This window comes from Choloepus didactylus, chromosome 11 (assembly GCF_015220235.1).
Source record: "Choloepus didactylus isolate mChoDid1 chromosome 11, mChoDid1.pri, whole genome shotgun sequence".
NCBI classification, from domain to species: domain Eukaryota; kingdom Metazoa; phylum Chordata; class Mammalia; order Pilosa; family Megalonychidae; genus Choloepus; species Choloepus didactylus.
In genome coordinates, this window is record NC_051317.1 from 84,056,080 (window position 1) to 84,074,948 (window position 18,869).

General features: G+C 39.3%; 1 pseudogene; it reads left to right on the forward strand.

The window, feature by feature from the left end:
- The first annotated feature begins 463 nt into the window (after window positions 1-463).
- LOC119506074 lies at window positions 464-18,642 on the forward strand (annotated as a pseudogene).
- Window positions 18,643-18,869: the final 227 nt, after the last annotated feature.

Genomic DNA, 18,869 nt, shown 5'->3' on the forward strand with positions numbered 1-18,869 from the left:
TTCCTATGCTTTATTATTAAAGGGATATTTGGCTCTTTTTAAAGTAATCAATCTGCAGTTTAAAGCAAGGTAAAGAATGCTTTTTGATAAAATATACAAAAAAAAAAAAAAAAAAAAAGTTCCAGGAGAGAGAAAGAGGCAAAGAGTCTCATGTTTATTTTAATGTTACTATATCAACATATTAGAAATAAACACCCAGTCAAAATTGCTGGATTCATACCCCTGTTTGCTGTCAAGATCTTTTCCTTATTCGGTTCAACAGCCAATGATAGGCTAAAAGGAAAATGCGAACACTTGACAATTTCTTCCTAACAGAAGTGGAGATATCTTAATTACGTACAATCAGTTCTTGATTATACAAACTAATGAAGGCAAGAAATAGCTCCGGGAGATCAGGCCACGGGAGGTTCTGGGCCGGGCCCACCTTCGGGCTTATCCCCCAGCCCCGCCCTGCGAGGGCACCATGCAGCTGGGGGCACTTTGGCTGCTGTCCAGCGCTCGCCGCCTGGGTCAAGGGTGCAGCAAAGCCAAGACCTCTGCCATCTCCCCCAGCAAGTGCGCCCAGTCTACAGAGGAGGGCAGCGTGCATAACCACTTTGCCCAGCTCTCGGAGTATGCCATGGCCCCGACTAAAGGGTCTGCGTAGGCCACGACCTGCCCAGTATCTTTGACTATCAATACCACCCATGGAGAAAGCCCTTGTGAAAACAGACATTTGGATAGCCCTTCCTTCTGGATGTCATGAAAGATGAGTGCCACATTCTGGCTTGGCTGCAAAATACTTCATAGATGTAGGAGCTGGTGTCACAGATGAAGATTATAGAGGAAATATTGGTGTCGTGCTATTTAATTTTGACAAAGAAAAGCTCCAGTGTAAAAGGTTGATTGAATTGCACAGCTGATTTGTGAACAGATTTTTTTACCAGAAATAAAGGAATTTCAAGTTTTGGATGTCACTGAAAGGGGTTCAGAGGGTTTTGGTTCCACTGGAAAAAAATTAAAATTTATGCCAAGAATAGAAAATAATATATCTTCCTTGAAAAAACACTTTTACTTAAAGTGTTTTGGTGCTTGTGCTTCTGTAAACTTAATAGCTTTAACCTCTAAAAAATTTAGTTTTCTTATGATGAAAGAAAGGGCACCTCTGGTGGGATCACATAGAAACTTTTTTGTGTTTTTCTACTAATTGATTGTTGTATGTAAATCTGCTTTGTAGTGCCCTATAACAAGTAGTTTCTTTTTCAGTTCAATTTATGTATAAATGTATATGTATTGGAAAGTATGTATTATTTAATTCACTAAATGCTACCCCTTCAGCAACTTATTTTGCTTTGCTTTATAAACCATAAACAATGTCTTTTATTCAGTAAACTCAAATTCTTTCACTAATACAAATTATTGCATCAAGTGAAACAAAAGATAATTAAACAGGAGAGGTTAAAGCTGTTCTAGTTTGCTAATGCTACCGGAATGCAAAACACCAGAGATGGATTGGCTTTTATAAAAGGGGGTTTATTTGGTTACACAGTTATAGTCTTAAGGCCATAAAGTGTCCAAGGTAACACATCAACAATCGGGTGCCTTCACTGGAAGATGGGCATGGCGTCCGGAAAACTTCTGTTAGCTGGGAAGGCACGTGGCGGGAGTCTGCTCTGGAGTTCTGGTTTCAAAAATGGCTTTCTCCAAGGATGTTCCTCTCTAGGCTTCAGCTTCTGTCCAAAATGTCACTCTCAGTTGCTCTTGGGGCATCTGTCCTCTCTTAGCTTCTCCAGGGCAAAAGTCTGCTTTCAATGGCTGTCTTCTAACTGTCTCTCATCTGCAGCTCCTCTCTTCTCAGCTCCTGGACATTCTTCGAAGTGTCCCTCTTGGCTGTAGCTCTTCTTCAGATTGTCATTCTCAGCTGCACTGAGTTCCTTCTGTTTGTCAGCTCCTTTATATGGCTCCAGAGGTTTAATTTAGACCCACCCTGAATCGGTTGAGTAACACCACCATGGAAATTATCCAATCAGAGTCATCACCCACAGTTGGGTGGTGTGCACCTCCACAGAAACACTCAAAGGATTTCAATCTAATCAGCACTAAAACATCTGCCCCACAAGATTGCATCAAAGAATATGGCTTCTTCTGGGGGACATCATACATTCAAACTGGCACAAAAGCTATTCTGTGTTCTTCCCTTCTCTGTATTGGTCAAAACAAAATTTTTTAAATCTAAAGATTCTTTGAGGGTGAGAAGAGAATCCTTAGGCTATTATTATTGTTGTTACTGTTTTTAATCTTCATTTGCTAGTCCCTGAGCTGACTGGGTAGAGGTATGTTTGTGAAAGGAAATATAACTTGAAAGTTTCCAGTTGGTTTGTTCCTCTGAATTTCTTTCCATCAGGCAAATTGTACTAGTTGTGGTTGTATCAGTTACCCTTACTGAGGTAGCAATAATAGGCTATATCCAAAAGAAAAAAAAAAGTATGCAATTTTATAGAAATAAGATCTATTGATGTATACCTGTGCCATTAGGCTTTTCTATCTCAAGTATATAGTTAGAGCAAATATGTTTAAGCAGCATTTCATTGCAGATTTGAGGCTGACTCAGTGGATTATCTTGCTTAACATCTTTGCAACATCCTGCTAGTGTGCTTTCCTTTTCTATGTTTCCCAGACTCCTTTACACAAGGGTTTTGGGTATAACTTGGTTTTTGTTGATCAGATGCATTAGTGTTAGACTCAAGAGGCATTCTTTTTGTGGTATCAAATAGACAGAGTGCTTCTGGAGCTGGTAGCTTTCTTGGCTGCCCTGTTCCTCAAAAAACAGGCTAGAATTTGTTTCTTCTATCCTTTCAGGGATGCTCTAGGCCATCTACTTTCCTGCAGTGTAGTAATTTCCATTTGTGGGTCACAGTCTGTTGGTGAATCATGAAATCAGTTCAGTAGGCTATAATCAGCATTTTAAAAATTGAATAGAAAGACAGGATTCTACATGTCAGAAAGGTAGATAATGTGAAAATTGTTTGAATTACATATTAATGCATGCATGTGTGTACTGGGTGTACATATGGTATAATTATTTCTGCAGTCAATAAAATTTAAACACTGCTATAATAAATCCTTTTCTGCTAAAGAAAGAAAGAAAGAAAGAGCTCTGAAGTGGCATAGAAAATTCTGTCAGATTTTGAAGAAGGCGAATGGCAATCAGGAATCAAGGAGAAATTGCTCCATGTGGCAGGACAGGTATACTACCAGTTCTACTCCATTTTCTTGCGGCCAACATATACCCACTTTCCCCTTTCTCAGGCCTGATATAAGAATCAAGTCAAGGAACCTTAGAACAATGCAACTCCTGGTACAAAAAGTGAGTGAGACTCAGCACAACATCCCAGGAGCTTTGCTGAAACTTGATCAATCTTTGCAAAGTGAAACCTTTGGCTGTCTGGTAGAGATGACACCCAGATGCTAGATCAGGGTGACAGCCTCCTTCCTCCCTCCCCTCCTCCACCCTAGATTTCTGAATTACCACCATCCCCCTCTACCCACACACATACACGTGCATGTACACACACAAAATCACATGGATCTAAATATCTGATAATCCATGGCAGAAAGAGGAGATAAAAAGGTGGCACCCTGGAGAGTGGAGGTTAAAAAAAAAAAAAAAAAAAAAAAAAAAAAAGGTTTACAGGGAGCAAAGATGCAGAAAGGAAGGGAAAGAAAGAGAAAGGGTCCAAAGGAGAAAGATTCCCAAACAAGGAAGGCCATATTGCCCAGTGCAAGTCTGAGTGGAGAGTACTAGAATGAACGCTCCTATGACCCATTGGGAATTCAGAGAGTAAAGCAAAGAAACCACTCCCAAATCCCCATTTCATAAAGACTCAAAATTGAATTAAATAATTGCTTTATACACTTTTCTGAACTCTAAATATGTGTTTGACTAATAGCAAATGTATTTATAATGGATCCACCCACACCTCCCTTGCACTATGAAGGACATAACATAGAGCTTTTATTTAACACTCAGTAATGCTTGAGAAACAATGACAGTTACCAGGAGTATACAAACTCTTGCTCCATGTGGCAGGACAGGTATACTACAAGTGAAAATAACTCACCTATGAATAAATAGAGGATGGCAATATGGCCACTGACTCTTGCTTCTCTGAGAAACTCACAATGGTGGTGAAAAACTTTAAGTTCTCTGTACATCAACCTGAGCTACACACAGATAGCCATACCTCAACTGTAAATCCACAGGAAGTCAGCGATGAAAGGGGCCTTCAGGCCAGCTCTCCATCCACCCATCCAGTACTCAAATCTCTTTCATGGTGTCCCACCCAGTGGCCGTCGAGCCTGTGAGGGGCCAGTTCCAGGGTCAGGGAACACACAAACCCTCAAGGCTGTCGAGAGTATATGGACATCTCTGGTTATCTGGAGTCAGCTTCTCTCCAGCTTGTCCCCAGACACTAATTTCTCATTAACTAAACCAAAACAGAGCAAAAAACTGTCTAGACATTTTGAATGCCTTTCTTTCCAATCACGTCTGTGGCCTTCCTGTTAATATCTATCTAATGTGGACTCAGGGAAAATGATAAAATTGTATTTTTTTTCCTATTTCTTAAATTGAGACACAATTTTCCACACATGACCTTGGAGTTTGGGTTGTTTTTATGTTGTAATTTCATTTACACAAGCATGCTTCATTTGATAGCACTTGTTTCTGATTATAAAAGTGTTAATACACTCATTATTTTAAAAAATGGAAAACAACAAAGAAAAAATTACTCATTCCATCACCAGCAGAATTTCATCAGTATTTTGAGATATTTTCTCCAGGACTTTTACTGTATTTATACTGCAATGTGTATGAATATAATATATATATATATATATATATATATATATATATATATATATATATCTCACAGAAAATAGGTTATAGTTTGTAGCATGTGTAGTTTTATATTCTGTATTCTTGATTTCTTTTCCCACCTATTAGTGTATTGTGAGCATTTTCCCAAGTTATTTCCCACACCAGTATTTTTAAGGGCTATATTGAAGTTCATTTTACTATAGATACCATAGATTATATAAGCTGTCCTCTACTATTTACACTTCGGTTGTTGCCAACTTTTTGATAATTAGTAATCTGTGATGAACGTCTCTTTAGCTAAAGCTTTGCTTGCTTCTCTCTTTCTTTAGGACAGACTTCTGAAAGTGAAAGTTCATCTTGTCTGAACATTTTTAAAACCCTTATTACAAATTATCAAATTGCTTTCCAAAAACACCATGCCAATGTACAGACTCACTGATATGTAAAAGTTCCTGTCTCACCACATTTTTGTCAGCATTGTGGAATTTTTTTAATTGTGCTGTTTATTTTTCATGAGTTTCTGAGGAATTTTAAAAGAGTTTTTACCATCCCCACAACTACCCTGCATCATTTTGTTTCCTTTATTGAAAACATTTTCATTTGATGGGTAACTCCTTTTTCAAACACGGTAAGATACTTCAGTCAGCAAGATTAACATTGAATTTGTGTGATTTGGCCAGAAAAAAAATTAGTGACCAAATCTCAAATAAACCATTGAATTAATAAATTCATAAATATTTCTTATAAAAAGATAAATGTCTAAATGGCTTGGAATAGAATAGCATAAAAGAGCTGAAGGTCCATGGCCCAGATTCTAATGTTCATCTGAGAATCTGTCCCTTCCTATTTCAAGAGATCAAAGGCTTACTGAGGAAAAAAGTTCCCAGTGCTGGCTCCATGAGCTGTCAAAGGACTGGAAACCCCCTTCTACTGAACAAATTGTATTTAAAATTTATGAGGAAGTCACATAAAAGACAAGGTCCAAAAGAAAGTGTGCCCAATAAACTTGAATTTGGGGCATGTACAATATTTTTCAACAGGATTATGATCATCACAGCTGCCACAAATTGATTACTTACTGTTTTAGTTTGCTGCCAAAAGCATATACCATAAAACGGGTTGGCTTTTACAATGGGAATTTATTGACTTACAAGCTTAGAGTTTTGAGGCTGAGAAAAATGTCCAAATCAAGGCATCATCGGGTGATGCTTTCTCCCCAAAGACTGGTTATGGTGATCCTGGACTCCTCTGCCACAAGGCAAGGCACGCAGCGGCAGCTGCGGGTCTTTCCCTTCTCTTCCGGCTTTTGTTGCTTTCAGCTTCCTGCTTCTGTAGCTTTCTCTCTCTTTGTCTGAATTTCATTCTCTTATAAAGGACTCTAGTAAAAGGATTAAGACCCACCCTGAATGAGGTGGGTCACATCTTAAGTTAAGATCCTACTTACCAAAAGATCCTACTTAAGGTGGGTCCAAACCCACAGGAAGGATTAACTTTAAGAACACTCTTTTCTGGGGCACACTTCCTTGTGCTTCAACCTATCACACTTTCCTTGTGCTTTACCTGAATTATCTCATTCAGTCTTCACCAAACTCCCCTGAAGTGTGGCTGCTACTACCCTCACAGATATAGTAGATGAGAAACCAGAGGCGTAGAGACATTAAATAACTTCCCTAAAGGAACAGAACTAGTAAGCAGTGCTGGTAGGTTTTGAAGCCAGGTCTTTCTGACACCAAATCCTGCACACAGTTACCAGAGACCCAGGGCAGGGTTTTGTTGAAATACTTTTTGTGTTGAAAATAAATATCGAACTGGAGGTAACATGATACAGAATGAGTGTAGGTTTTAGAATGGACAAACTTGAGTTTGAATCTTGCTTCCATTTGCCAGTTTTTAACCTCTATGAACTTCAGTTTCCTTATGAAAGCATCCCACGTTGTTGTGATGATTAAATGATACAATGCCTGGCACATGATGGAGGCTCCACGTATGCTAGAGTTATTGTTTATATGCTACAACGTGGACAGGGCTGGAGAGGGAACAGTTGTAGTCTATTGCCACCACCAGAGGGCAGAGTAAGAATTACAGTGGCTTTTTCTACATCATTTACAATAAGGGAAACTAGAATGTGATGTGAATACATAAGTTAAACACCAGTCACTAATCTTTATATCTCAAGAGAGGGCTATAGTAGACTTAAAAAATAAAAATATAAAAAGGAAATAATGAATAATAAGCTAAATATTAAGAAGAAATTATTACCGCAGGGAGTTTGGCAGCAAGGAAAAATATAAAGTACATATGAAGATTTTTTTTTCATTTTTTAGAGCTGTGGTATGTTTACAGAAAAATCATGCAGGCAGTATAGAGTTCCCATATGCCTCCCCCCCACACGCAGCTTTTCCTATTATTAACATTTTGCATTAATGTGGTACCTTTGTAGCAAATGATGAAACAATATTATTATAATTTACATTAAGGTTCATTTTTTGTGTTGTACAGTTGTATGTTTTTTTTTAATTTGAAAGTTTTTTAAATTGGAAATGTAATCATCAATATCCATACAATTACTCTGAGATATTATATAGGGATAAAGAAAAGAAATGGAAGACGGGAAATTTTGCAAATCTGATACAGCTCTGCCTGTTAAATAGTGCAAATGGCAAAACATTTTTCAGAATAGTGAAAAAAGTCACAGAAGTAAGAGTATGCCAGAGGGATAGGAGCAGGCAAAACTATGTTACAGATTGAAAATGATTCCTTAAATATAATCATTCCTGATTCTAAGATTATCCAGCGAATATAATTGCCAATGAAAATAAGCAGATCAATCACATCTTAATTCTCATCAGTGTCTCGCTCAATGGCAAAAAACTTTGACTTTAAAGTGTAAGTTTCCTCTGGACAGGTAGCATACACTCAAAGCTGGATATGTCAGCAGCCATCTTAGTGCCATGGATCTCTTTTAGAAATATCAAATTCCATCATCAGTTGAAAGGAATGAGTAGCCAAGGGTTGTTACAGAAGCTTGTTTTAATGTTGCATGACCTTTTAAACTGGTCCTCTGCAAAATATGTTTTTCTCCTTAATTACTAGATCTTTCAAAAACAAATTAAGTCCTGGGTGATTTTCCTACCTTATTAGCTAAGAACAATTTCCCTGATCAATACAATAGACACATCCTCACACCTGCTAAACCCAGTACAGTTATCAGGCTAACAGACTCCTGGGAAACCTGCCATTAGCTGGTCTGTCTACCCTCCTCCCAGGACTCATCCCAGGTGTACACACTCTGGCACCCTACATGCTTGCAGACTTTGCAGAGGGTGCTACCCAAGCTGCCTTATATAAAGGCAGAACTCCACTTGCTCCCTAAGCTCTCATGTTCCCTGGGGCTCTTCTCAGTAGAGCCCAGGTCCCCATCTGTGGATCTGATGCATCAGAATCACCTGGGGGAGTGTTTGTGTGTGTGTGGGGGGGGGGGTGTTGGTAGCCGCAGGTGGGGTGGGGGAGTCATATTAAAATTACACATTCCCAGTTCCAACCTCAGACCTATTGAGTAGAATTTCCCAAATCGGATGTCAAGTATCAGTATTTCTTAACAATTTTATTAGGTAACTCTCTCAAATAGCTGATTTCAGAACTGCTGAGCTAGATGACAGCTAGCAAATGGAGAAAAATAACAATAACAAAATTTCCCACAGCATTTACAGTATGCAAAGTGATTTAGCATGCATTTTTCTCACTGACCTTATGAGATAACTATAGCATTAAGATTCTACTTGCATTGTTTCCTTTACAGACATCATCTTGTTATATCCTCTATAAGGCAGGTCCTGTTAGGAACCTTATTCTAGACTAGGAACTGAGGCTTAAAAAATGGCGTGCTTGTCCAGGGTCATATCTGGGGAGTCAAGTTTGAAGCCAGATCCTCTATCTTTCCATCTTTCCATCACACAACACTGTCTTATTAACTTCTGAGGTGGACAGAGATAGGCCTTGCTTTTCAGATTCAGAAGATGCAAGACAACATCAGAACCCAAAACATCTCTGGACAACAATATTTTTTAGAGGCATATTCATTGTACTTTTCATAATTCCTAAAGAGATTCCCGAGATGCCTGCCTTTGGAGTTACTTTTAGAGCACCGAAAATAGGTTTGGACTGATCCATTCATATTCTTCCCAGGTTTTCTTAAAAGCAACCTTTCAACTGAATGCGACATAGAGATTGAGGGATTCCTCTAGAGCCATAGAAGAAAGACCCAAAAGAACATGAAAATCTCTTGACCACAGTAAGCTAACTGTAGCAGATTGGATTTTCCAAAAACTGTCACAACAATATTCCTAATCCCATTGGCTTTTCCAGGACCTTTCCACTTACCCATCAAAAGATGGGGTCTGTGTCCTTCCCCTTGATTAGGCTTGTGACAGCTCCAGTCAATAGGGTATGGCAGAAGGGATGCTGCATGAACTCCAAGGACACAGCTCTGCCTGGCCCGCCTTTTGGGGGATGCTTGCTGTTTCTGGACATTGTGAGGAAGTCCAAGTTAGCCCACATGAGAGGAAATGATGCTCTTAGCCAACAGCTGTCATTAACCCCCAACATGAAAATGGACTGGCCTTTAGATGATCCCAACCTTCAACCTTGCCAGTGAGCTTTCAGCTGAGGCCCCGTGTGTCTTGGAGCACAGACACACTGGCTCTGCTGAACCCTGTCTGAACTGCATAATAAGTTGTTGTGTTACACCACTAAGTTTTGGTATAATCTGTTACATAGCCGCAGTAAGTGGAATTCTGGCCATAGCCAGCTCCATATTTAGGCTCAACTTTCAGTGAAGATTCTAGAGAAGAGCTTCGTTCAAAATGAGATAAAAGGGCTTATCAGTGCTTATCAAACTTCTCCAACCAAAGTACCCCTTAGCAGAGTTGAACAAATAGGTCCTCTTGTGAATATGGGGGTATAGTCAGAAGAGGTCTATGGCCCACGCAAAACTTATTTGAAATCTCCTGGTTTATCCTTAAAATTCATTCAATTTTGCATTTTACCCTTTATCTTCTTCTCTTTTTTTAAGATGAAAACTAAAGCTTTTTATTCCTTGCCATCAGGATAAGTCTGTTCTCCATGAAGCTGTGTCATTTTTTTTCCCTGGAACATTACATAGGGTTATGAGTACCTCAGCATGAGAAGCATGGATTTGAGTACTGAAGACTTCAATATCAACGGTGGGAAGGCATTTTGAAGGGCCCATGAATGGTTTACATTTTTGCAAAATCACACGTAAAGGAGGCTGATGGCCACTTTGCTCAAGGGTAAAGCCAGGTTCACTGGTCCCTAGTGGTTTATAATTTGGACCAAAAGAAATGTGGGTAATTATCTAATTTCTCTTGGTTGGCAAATCTGGACTGTTCTGAATGAAACCTTTTTAATATAGCAAAACCCAATAATATAACTTTTAAAAATATTTTTAGGTATTCTAAGTTTAGTGAGAAACACTTGCTATCACTGTATATTTGGGGGACATAAATGACCTAGCTGTATATGTATATTAAAAACATGGTATGATGTGGCATTTCTAACTGGGTTATACTATCTTCTGGGTCTTTTTAGTAATGTCAACAATTTGCTGTGTGACCTTAGGGAAGTCATATCACCTCTCTGGTTATAAACTACCTCATCAAAAATGAAGAGCTTGACTCACACGGCTCTCTAATTCTAACATTCTGTGAATCTAGGACCCTGACTTTGCCTTCCCTGAAACTATTAGAAATTTGGTGCAGTCTAGGGGGAACTACACTAGAAAACTCTACTTTGACTTTAAACCAGAATAAACTATCGTCCACTGAGTCATTTAGAATGCATTTGGCTGAGATTTTTTTTAAAAACCAACATAACCAAAATCCCAGAAGTAGGTTGGGCTCCAGGGCTGTTGATATGGTGGCTTAACCTTTCATCAAGACCCAGGATCTTCCAAGCCTTGGTAATGACTCCATCCATTGGCAGGTAGCCAAATGGATTCAGCGGAACCAAACATCACTTCCAGATAAGATATCCCAAGAAAGGAAGGGGTATATCTCCTTCTGGGACTTTCCTTCAGGTGAGAGAGACTTTTCCCAGAAGAGAACCCACCCTGCATCTCAGTGACCAGAGTTGGGTTATATGCTCCTTCTTGAACCATTGCTGGCCAGGAGAACAGGAGTCCCTAGTTGGCTGAGATGAAGCATCAGAGTGAAATGGATGATGGGGGTCAGTAGCAATGTCTACTACATCCCCACTCCACCGCACATCGTAAGCACCAGCTGTCCCATCTTTCCTCTTCTATCAAACGGCAGCTGATGCCAAACTACTGTTCTACACAGTGGATCTCAACCCTGGGTGCCCAATCAAATCACCTGGGAAGAGTTTCAAAAAATACCAAGCCTGGACCCTATCCCAGATCATTTAAAACAGAATCTCTGGGGGTGAGGGCAGATGTTCCAGGATTATAGTGAGTTAATGATGGGAAACAAATCTCCTGACTCCTGGTTCTATGTTCCTTCCACTACTAGCTTCTACTAATTCTTATTCTTTTGAATTCTATATATGCAGAAATGATTTGACTAACTAATGTGACATTCTACAAATTCTATGAGAACAACAATAACAACAACAAAAAACAGAAATAACTGGAAAAAAAAACTCCTATTTGATTCTGACCTGCATTTGATGGGTCCCTAATGTAGTTTTACAGTAAATGCAATTTTTAAAACACATTTTAGCAGAAAGGTCATGTTTTACAATAATCTGATTTATCATGACATGCATGGATTTATCACTTCGCAGTCAAGCATTACTAAGTTTTAGAAAGCTGTTCATTTCTTAGTGTGTTTTAAAATGGATCTCAGAAACTTGAATTTAAAGCAACAAAGAACAAAAAAAGAAATCACACTACCCCTTCCCCAGTGTTTCCTCATGAGGAAAAAAGAAATAAGCATTTTAAATTCTAATTCCATTCAACCTCAGATATGGATTTTAAAAAATTAAAAATCAACAGTGTTCTGCCCACAACACCCTAATTTTTTAAATTGCATCTTTTTAACTATTATTCATTATACCACTTCAAAGTAGACATAGTTTGAATAAAATAAAAATGTTGAAAATAAATGGAATATTTTTCTCTTCAAATGAAAGTGAATAATGCTGGGCCAATTTTAAAAGAATTTATAAAAGAATATTAAGAATTTTAAAAGATATTATAAATATATGAAAATTAATTGGGGTGTTATTTCATCCATCTAGAAACTACATCAAGCCAAGAACCCTTCTGTGTGATAAAGCAGTTGTAACAGAAAAGGTCATGCTACCTCAAGCAGGCTTGCCCAAATTGAGATGAGAGGAAATAGTACACTTAAGTAAAAAGTCTACTAAATATTTAATAAACCAAGTTTATAGAACAGTTTCTATCTTTACAGTTTTGATTGCTTCCTGCCTTTCTCTTTTCTTTCTTCCTTTCCTCACCCTCTCACGCAGCTTTCACGCTCATACCACAAGAGCTGGTGGCCAAAGCTCTGTAATTGAGTTTCTTCTGGACCCTTGCTCAGCAACTCCAACACAACTTTCCTTATTAATTAACTACTCAATCCAGCTCTTTCTCCTGATCTTTAAAATTTCTCTCTGCAGTAACAACCTTCTCTGGTCACTGAAGCTTGAAGCTATTAATCCGTCTACTCCCACTTCTCCCTTTTCCTAAAACCCAGGTCTTGTCATTTTTCCAACACTAACGTGCTAAGGCAGGAACAGCTCACAAACTTCAGGTGCATGGGCACTGGAGGGAGCTTGGACAGATTCCCATCCAATGCCTCTATTTCTCAGATATGTGACCAGGGCTAAGTTCTTGCACATCTGTTCTGTGGCTGTTTCCTCATTTGCAAAGGAGAGATGATAATAAAAATCCTTACCTTGCAGAGTTGTTGCAAGGATTAAACTAGATCAACACAAAAACCACAAGAGGAGAAAACACTCCATACGTGTTTGCTACCATTTTAAATTTAGGACCGAATCAATGCACATCTGTTATCTCTGCCTCTCCTTCCCTGAGATGACTTCTTAATTCCTTTGCAATGCAATCTCCACGCCTTCCAAAGATGAACATTTCTAATCCCACTCAAATGCTCAAAAGTTGCCGGTGGCTCACGATTGACAAAGAAATTTGATCTAGCCCTTGTCACCCAGCATCCTCCCTAGGCCCACAATTTGGCCTTGTATTTGCAGCCTGAGTTTGGCTACCCTATGCTTCAGCTCTGTCTGGTCACTGAGGCTGACTTCCTGCTTCCTTTGCTTGCCCTCCACTGGGTATTTGCCCCCTTGATCCACCAAATCCTTTATTTTACTGTGAAATATTTCAAACAAATAGAAAAGCACAGAGAATAATATACAACAGACTTACCCTCCACTCAAAGCTATCAATTCCAACCATTTATCCTACTTGCCTCAGATCTTTTCAAAGAGATGAAACATCACCAATATATCTTCACCACACTTGTGTAGCCCTCCCCTGAGCCCATTCACTGCCCTAGATCTGGTTTTTAAACTGCCCTTGCATTTAAGAACAAGGAAAGTCTGAGAAACTGTCACAACCAAGAGGAGCCCAAGGAGACAATGACAACTAAATGTAATGTGGTATCCCAGATGGATCCTGGAACAGGAAAAAGATATTAGGTAAAAGCTAAGGAAAGCTGTATAAAGTATGGACTTTAGTTAATGATATTTTATCCAATAGTTGTTCATTAATTATGACAAATGTACCATAATAATGTAAGATGATAATAGGGGGAGGAGGAGTGAGGACACAGGAACTTCCTATACTATCTCCACAATTTTTCTGAAAATCTAAAACTGTTTTGAAATAAAAAGTTTACTTTTTCTTTCTCTTTCTTTCTTTCTTTCTTTCTTTCTTTCTTTCTTCCTTCCTTCCTTTTTCTTTCTTTCTTTTTCTTTCATTCTTTTTTCTTACTTTCTTTCTTTCTCTTTTTTTGTTATAGCACAATTTATATATTTCAAATGGAGAAAAATTAGTATCATTTACAGTATCTTCACATACAATGCCTTTGAATGGGCGCTTCCTTTCCAGTACTTTGGGGTCTACAAGATGTATCTAGAAAATTTACTGCTGTGGAAAATGAAGCCTTTTTAAATTGAATTTGTGTGGGGAGAGGGCCTGATGTTTTTCTTTTTTTATTAATTGCTGTAACACTGTCTTTCAGGAAGCTGAGGGAGTTTCATATTTTCTTTGGACATCATTAAGCACTGAAGGCCTTACAGGACAACTTTGATGCTCTATGGATTCTGTAATTTTGCTAGCACTAATAAGGTTCTTGGGTCTACCACTCCATTAGAACTATCAACTCCATGCATATTAATTTTTGTTACAAATCTTACAAAGGGAGGCGCTTCTGGGGATTTAGGTCCACCTGCTATTTTAAGGCTATATGTTTGGTTTTCTTAAATTGTCAAAGACCATAGTGACTGCCATCTTGAGTTGCTGTTGCTCAAAGGCCTACTCCTTCTCCATTTTTTTTTTAAATGTTATTACCACCCATGCATATTACCACTGACAATATATAGCATTGTTCTATATATTTTCCAATTTATATAAATGATATCGTACTATACAGTTCATTATACATTTTGCTTTTATAATTGGTTAGTCTCCAAGGCCCCATTTGGGTTCCATTCTCTGTCTTCCATGATGCTCTGTGCAGAAAAAGACTGACCTCCGTGGACTGCATTCTCAAGTTTCCTTGTCCTTTGCTTCAGGTTGGACATTAGGAAGCAACAACAGGAGACTAGAGAGTGGCAGAAGAGAAAGTATGGTGCAGTAGGCAGAACGATGCCTTTTCACCCATGATGCCCACATCCGAATATCTCAGAACCTATGAATAGGTTACCTTATATGGTGAAAGGGATTATCAAGATGTGATTAAGTTAAGGATCTTGAGATTGTCTAGATTATCAGGTGGGCCCACTGTAATCACAAGGGTTCTTATAAGAGGGAAGCAGGAGACTCAGAGTTAGGGAAAGTGGTTGGAAAATGAAATGTTATGCTGCTGGCTTTGAAGATGGAGGAAAGGGCCATAAGCCAAGGAATGCAGGCAGCTTCTAGAAGCTGGAAAAGGCAAAACTATGGATTATACCATGTAACCTCCAGAAGGAACACAGACTTGCTTCTTGATTTTAGCTCAGTGAAACCCATTTTGGACCTCCCGAAATATAAGGTATAAGATAACAAATGTTTGTTATTTTACACACTAAATATGTGGTGATTTGTTACAGCAGCAGTAGGAATCTGATATACAGAAGGTATATTTATTGCCCCTGCAATCTCCCTGTTTGGCTGCACTTCTGGTAGCAGCTTCCTTTCTGTCTGTAGCTGCCTGTGCCAGCTTAGATCTATTATATCCCCCAGAAAAGCCATGTTCTTAATGCAATCTTATGGGGGAAGACTTATTAATCTTTTTGATTAGGGTGTGATTTTTTATTAGGTTGTTTCCATGGAGATGTGACTCACCCAATTGTAGGTGAGACATTTTGATTAGATCATTTCCATGGAGGTGTGGCCCTGTCCATTCAGGATAGTTCTTAATTAAATCACTGGAGTCCTTTAAGAGGCTTAGGAAGAGAGGAGCCAGAGCCAGCAGAGATGCTTAGAGATGCTTAGAGATGAGGGCAGAAGGATATTTGGAGATGCTAAGCTAAGAGATGAAGTCCAGAGTTTGCTCCAGAAAAGCTAAGAGAAGACCCCCAGATGCTTAGAGAGAAACATCCTGGGGAAAGAGAAGCAAGGGGTGCACAGGAGCTGAGAGAGAGTAGCAAAGACAGAAGCCCAGAGACATTTTGGAGAAAGCCATTTTGAAATGCAACCCAGGAGCAAAGGACCAACAGACACCATCCACATGCCTTCCCAGCTGATAGAGGTGTTCTGGACACCATTGGCCTTCCTTCAGTGAAAGTATCCTCTTGTTGATGCCTTAGTTTGGGTACTTTTATGGCCTCAGAACTGCAAAAGCCAATCCATTTCTGGTATTTTGCATAATGGCAGCTTTAGCAAACTGGAACACTGCCTTCTAGCACACTGTCTTCTATGGCTCTAGCTCTCACCAGGCTCCATTAACTGCACTCCCTCCTTTATCCTTTTGGGCCTAAAAGTGATAAAGACTTCTCATTGCTGCTAGTTCCTGGGTACTCTACCAACCTTTCTGGTACTGTTTACCATCCACACCTCTGTATACTGTTTCTTCATTAGGTTAAACTCCGTGAGTGTGCCATGTTTTTTGATAGGACCTTGACAAATATACTTTTTTCTCTCACAACTGTTTTATTATGATATGTCCATGTTGCTACATGTAGATCTAGTTCATTTAATTTAATAGGTAAATAGCATCCTATTGTATTATCCATTCTCCTATAGATGGACATTTAGGTAGATTTCAGTTTTACTCACTAAACTTTCTTTTGTATATATTCTTGTGTAGAACAGATTTTTCTCAAGTATAAAATTGCACCTGAAATTGTGGATGACTGACTATATGTAATTTTCCAATTTAATAGATTGACATATTGGATCTACTATGTCCTCTCTCAAATATGTATCCGTAAAAATCCTGCCCATTTTTTAAGGCTCATCTTGAATCTTTACTTCCTCCATTCAGCCTTCCATGACTCTTTCAACTGTATGGATCCTATAGCACTTTTTTTTTGGTACCACTCATATGACACTTCCATCTCTCTCCTTTTTGCTTTATTGTTATGTATGTGCAAGTCTCATCTCTTCTAAAAAAACTGTCTCTTTTGCAACTTTTGCCAAAGATTACGTCTGTAACCTGAGCAATATCTACCAGCACATATTTTTCCCAAACCAGTTTCTATCTTGACTTCTCTCTTTCTATTAATGGTGTCAAAATTCTCCTAGCAACAAAGTTCTGAGGCCTCAGGCATCTTAAATTTTTTCTTCTCCCTTCTCTGCTAAATTTGCTAAGGACTTGTGCACCAATGGCCACCATAGCTCTTAAATCCAATCCCTCATTCCATTCCCATTGCCATTTCCTTGATCTAGGCTCTCTTTGCTTCTCATTTGGACTTCTGGAATGGCTTTGGACTTGTCCCCCAGTCTCACCCAAGAGGCTGGATTACCCCCTTTTGGAGCATCCTATGTAGCATCTTTTTCCTGATCACATACCATCAGAGCTCAGAGCTCTCCAATCAGAGCCTGGACCCACTTAATTTTCTCCCTTCCCCACAAATCTTCTACAACTGGACACTTCCTCCTTCTTCAAAAGTGTCTCATTATTTTCCTGTACTCGTGCCTTTGTTCATGCTCTGCCTTTTGTCTGGAAGACCCTCCCTTCTAACTTGTTGAAATTTTTTCTCTTTTCAAAGATTCTTTAAAACATTGCCTACTAGATGATGCTTAAGGTGTACAGAATGTTTAATAAGGTTGATTGTAAATGTGCAGAAATGGATAGAGGTGGTGGTAGCACAACACTGTAATGGTAATTAACAGTGTTGAGTGTGAATATGATTGAAAGGGGAAGTCTAGAGGCATGGATGTTGCTAGAAGGAAAATTAGAGGATAAATCATGTTACTGTATAACACAGCAAAACCTGTTATGGATGATGACTGTGGTTAATTGTACAAATCTAAGAAAGTTCTTATATGAACTAGAACAAATGTACATCACTGTTACAAGGTGTTACTAATAGGGTGATGTATAGAAAAAATGCAATTAATGCAAACTGAGGGCTATAGTTATCAGTAACATTGCAATATTATTTCACCAATTGTAACAAAGGTACTATACCAAAGCTGAGCATCAATAATGGGGAGGTAGAGGGATATGAGATTTTTTTTTCAGAGCAATGAGAATGTTTTCAAATTGATTGTGGTGGTGAATGCATAACTGTATGATTATGCCAAGAACCACTGATTGTACACTTTGAATGGCTTGTATGGTGTGTGAATAAAACTGTTTAAAAAAAAGAAAAGAATAAGAGAACATAGTGCTGGAAAAAAAGAAGGTTCTAGTAGCAAGAATCAAAGCTCTAGAGCTTGAGAGATGTAGGTAGAATGGAACACCATAGAAGGAAATACAAGAAGCCTGAAAAGGGAATGGAAGACCTTGAACATGTCCCACAAGTCATTACATAGTTGCCATGACTCAGGGGCAATCATTATACACTGGGAAACAATCTCTGTGAGGTCGGCCTGGTTGTGTTCAGTAGACTGGTGGGAATTTGCCTTTGTAGAAACAATATCTACATGATGTGATGGGTTTGGGAGTTTCTTCCTTTTGGCTCCAATCCAACAACTGAGTTCCGGAAACCTCCTTTCCTGTCTGCTAGTAGCCACCCCTGTAGGTGCCCAAGCTGTGACAGTGGGTGCCTCACCCCTGCTGTGTGTTAAGAGTAAAGAGCACGTCTGAGCTTCTGCTCCCATTTCAGTGCTTCAAGGGAGGGACAGACTCCTCCCTGCAGGGTCTGAAGTGAACGTTAGGAGCAGGTGTGAGGCGGCTGGCCCGGGCAGAACCAAGCACCGCGGCGGAAAGTGGACAGCTCTGGCGTGCCCTGTGGAACCCTGCCGGAAAGTGATGGCCGAGGCTCCTGCTCCAGGTGCCGTGTCCCCCCACCCCGGCGCCCGTCGCTGGGCTCTGCAACTGTCCCCGGACCTTCCCTCTCACAGCAGCTTCCCTGCAACGTTAAATGCCCGAGAGCTGTTGTGTCTTGGCTTGGTGTGTGTGCTCTTCATTGTGTAAAATTGCTGTTCTTTTGACAATTCAAGTGACTGTTTTGGTTACCATAATTTTGTAGACTAGAAATGGTAAGAAAAGAAACTTCAGCAACTGTGCTGTGTTGCATACCTTATTCCCCAGGATACTCCCACCTTCCTTTTCCCTGCCTGTGGAGGAGCTGTGTGGCTCTTTCTCCCTCCCTTATTGGCTTGCAATCTTTCCTATGTCGTAATAAAGCTACATTTTATTCT